This window comes from Anopheles stephensi, unplaced genomic scaffold (assembly GCF_013141755.1).
Source record: "Anopheles stephensi strain Indian unplaced genomic scaffold, UCI_ANSTEP_V1.0 ucontig423, whole genome shotgun sequence".
Taxonomy (NCBI): Eukaryota; Metazoa; Arthropoda; class Insecta; order Diptera; family Culicidae; genus Anopheles; species Anopheles stephensi.
In genome coordinates, this window is record NW_023405373.1 from 452,812 (window position 1) to 456,581 (window position 3,770).

At 39.1% G+C, this 3,770-nt stretch overlaps 1 long non-coding RNA gene across 1 annotated transcript; it reads left to right on the forward strand.

Moving 5' to 3' along the window:
• Positions 1-1,476: 1,476 nt before the first annotated feature.
• Positions 1,477-2,845, forward strand: LOC118516974. Its single transcript, XR_004908212.1, has 2 exons — positions 1,477-1,948; positions 2,055-2,845. It is a non-coding gene; the product is annotated as an uncharacterized LOC118516974 (long non-coding RNA).
• Positions 2,846-3,770: the final 925 nt, after the last annotated feature.

The following is a 3,770-nucleotide window of genomic DNA, read 5'->3' on the forward strand; positions in this document are numbered from 1 at the left end:
AGTTCGGACCGAACAGAAACCTTCCGTCTCCTAAACATACGCCATAAGTCCTTCCGAAAGCCTTCCGTGGATGTAAATCCGTTGTGATAACCGTCCGCCATCCGGTTTACATTCGATGAACATGGTTCCGGTTCATTTTATGAGCAGGGTTGTGTTGGATAGAAATGTTAACAAACAGAATATCAGAAACATAAACAAGTTATCCTCGAAATAGTTTAGAATTTCGTAAATCTTGTTGAGGAAGTTTCGTTAACGAATATATTTACCAAAAAATTTACGAAAACAGGGGAACCAGATAACTTGGGAAATGGTGCTGTTTGCTGTGTGAAATCGACAGAAATTCACCTTCTGAATACATACACCTTGTTCTAAATACATACACCTTGCTCTAGATACATACACCTTGGTTGTGCCTGGGCAGTGTTATGTCACTGTAGCAGTGTCGAGCTGTCATCCGGTGCGCGTGGCACTCTGTGCAAAGTGCGCTCTGTTTTTATATTGTTAAAAAAGTGGGTCAAAATTGTGCTTGATCCACCAGATATTATGCAAAATGGAGGTAAAATGGCAAGTTTTACAGTACAAAAGTGAAAACGGCTCCAAAATCGGTGAAATAACGTGTATATAAGTGGCCTATGGTTCCAGCACATAAGTGCGGTAAGCAGACTCAGATGGACACAGTTTTCCCGGTGATAGTGAACCGATCGGAGCGCGGTTTGTGTTTCAGTTAAGTGATAAATGGCCAATAAAGTGGTTTCAGTGAAGAAACGGTGCATTTCCGCTGCTTTTAGGACGACATGTAGCGCGTGTAGGCCACACCACCAACAACAACAACAACAACAACAAGCCGTCAAAGTTGGTTGGCAAATAATTTCCCGGGTTTGGAAGTGAGTGAAAACGGTCGATAAGGTGGCCAAAATGTTGCGCAAGCCGAAAACGAGGTAAACATCGGCCGATTAGTGCGAAAGCTACGTGGTCCAAAAAGTGCATCAGTGGTGGGGGTGATGCAGTGTCGGGTGTGTGTTTTTGCGGCCAATTTCGCACGGATCTGTCCGGAAGCGGTCCTTTCCGGTGTGGTAGTGTGCAATCAATTGATCGAACCCAAAAAACCGCAGTGAAAAACGTCTTAAGGGGGCTAATTAAGTGATCAAACGGAGGGGCAGAAGTGTGACAGTAGTGTGACAGCACCACCACGTGGCGGATATACCGCGTTTAATGCAAAAGTGTAAATAACTTGCTCATTTATGGATCGAATTGAGTGCGGTTTGAATTGTAGTGATGTGAACCGAGTGTGCAATCCGTTTCCGTCGGAAAAACGGTGTAAATTCGGATATTTATGAAAATTTTTTGGCTGACGGCTCTCCGGCTTCCGAATTTTGACACAAGCAAAAACGGTTTCCCATCGCACAAAAATCTCCAATACCCAAGCGACAAAAAATAAAACTGCTCGAATTGCAAGCAGCTTTTCTGGTAAAATCAAGGTGTATATATTTAGAAGGTGAATTTTTGTCGATTTGGCAGGTAGACATTTTGGATTTTGGCCGGTCGAGAAACTTCAAAGTTTGTTTACTTAATCATATGGTTTGGGACTACCAAAATAAACAAACATAAAGCATCGTTTTTCGGTTCAGTAAACCAAGTTTCTACATTTATCATCGTCGTTGCACATAGCACTGAAGATAAACAGTTCCTTTACCAGCTCTAAAAAGAAATTTGCGTGACGTTGTTTTCTTCATACAGCTACCAAAGGCCTATCGGACGTATCGAATTACGGCATACCACTCGATAAAATTACACTGGTAGATTAAGTGAAGCTGTTCGATTCTCGTGCTAAGTACCATAAATTACAAGGAATAGGATAGAATTGTGCCGCATCCACCTCGAAACCCTTATCTTTCGTACCCGTCAGGCGTATAATGCTTCACTGGATAGCATTAGCAATTATGCGTAGGTAAGTATTTTATGCATTCGTTGTCCAGTAGATTGTATGGATGCTTCCTCTATTCTTCATTCATCTGTGGTTTCAACGAACGACTAATTCGATTCTCTGCCATCAGATTGTTCGGAAAGTTTCACTATGATTTGAAAGCACCAGCACCACCAGTGCGTGGACCGTAAAGTATCAGTATCATGATGTGCTGCCTCCACTGGATCCAGGTAAGGACTCCATCGATCATCGGTGTAAGAACGTTTATATTGAATGATACTGTAAACTGTTTACGGGGCATTCAATATTTAAGGCAAGAGGGAAAATTTGTAATTTTTATTCGTGAACAACACAACCCAACGTGTGCAGGTGCCAACCGTTTACAATAAGTCTATTTTAAAGCTGTATTTGCTGTTCATTATTTTTATTTAACGATTCAATGAAACGGAACAACTTTACTCAGCGTTTAAACGCTTTCTTTCAAAACGACGAATATATATGAATACACATTTCATTCAGTGTTATATGGACAGCGATAAACGAACAACGTCGACGTTGTAGCCAGGACGGTAAAATTTGCCATTAACAGAATCATCACATACTTAAGACATTTTTTGAAGGTGATTGAAAAGAAAGAACTTTCACTTCGATGTCCAGGGAGTCAAAGTGCTCAGCAAAAATAAGTAAGGATATTGTTAATGTATCTAGTGATTAAAACTACTTCTACAAAACCATCGTTATTTCATTTGCGGACTAAACATAGCTTAGAAGTTACGAATGAACTAGTTGATTGAGATATGTAGAGACCGGCTCTTATTGCTCTCTGCTTTAGTATATAGGAAAACTTGTTTGTAAACTTATGTTAATATTTATAATTTGGCTTCATTAAAGTTGATCACATTGTGTTCATTACTCTTGTTACTGCACATTGTATCTTACTACTAGTTTCTACTACTTGCCCACTCTTTCGAACAAGTTTATCCGAAATGGACACGTAGCCGAAAGAAAGAAACTCAGTAAACCGCTGCAATCTTCGAACCGTGGCGGCTTCCGAGTTCGACTCCGCCTGATACAGTTAACGAGTTCGCTATACTCTTCTACGCCTTGTGCCAACCGAGTCGCGGACGAACCTTGAAGGTGGGGCATGAGTCCGGCATCTGCTTCATGTTCATTAACCATCCTTTCGGCTTTCGGTCTCAGGATATCTACACCATCAAACAGCTCAGCAAATTAGTTTATCGATGTTTTAATACGTTATGTGTCCCGTGCTTTCCCCTGTAACCAGTAATAAAATAATTTAATCAACCGTTTTGAATAGAATGACAAAAAATTAAGAGATCGATTATTAAAACATTTTTCATTTCAAAGAACGAAATAAAAAGCAACAAAACTGTGTTTTATTATCACATTACTAATGCTTTTCCTCATGTTAACATGAGTGGTTTTTTAAGTTTGATAAAATGAAAGTGAAAAAAATATATGGAGTACGATTCAACATTTAACGAAATTGTGAGATCACTCGATTGTACAAGTTGTTAGCTTTCTTGGGCTTTTAAAAATCAGAAAACAACAAATATTCTTTGGGTTTGACCAGTAGTGAGGGAAGATATATTATTGCAAATTGTAAGTCGTCTGTATCATAAAAAGCATCAATGTCGTTACTGGAAAAATAGTAGCACATAACTACAAATCCTTGTTTTGTGAATCCTACGATAACATGGAAAAATGTTATGTTCCGACGTGTACAATATTACATAGTACTTCGAAACTGGCTTTATATGGTCGATGTTGGTTGCATAATAAAAAAAAATCTAAAATGGATTTACTTTCTATTTATAAATTGTAT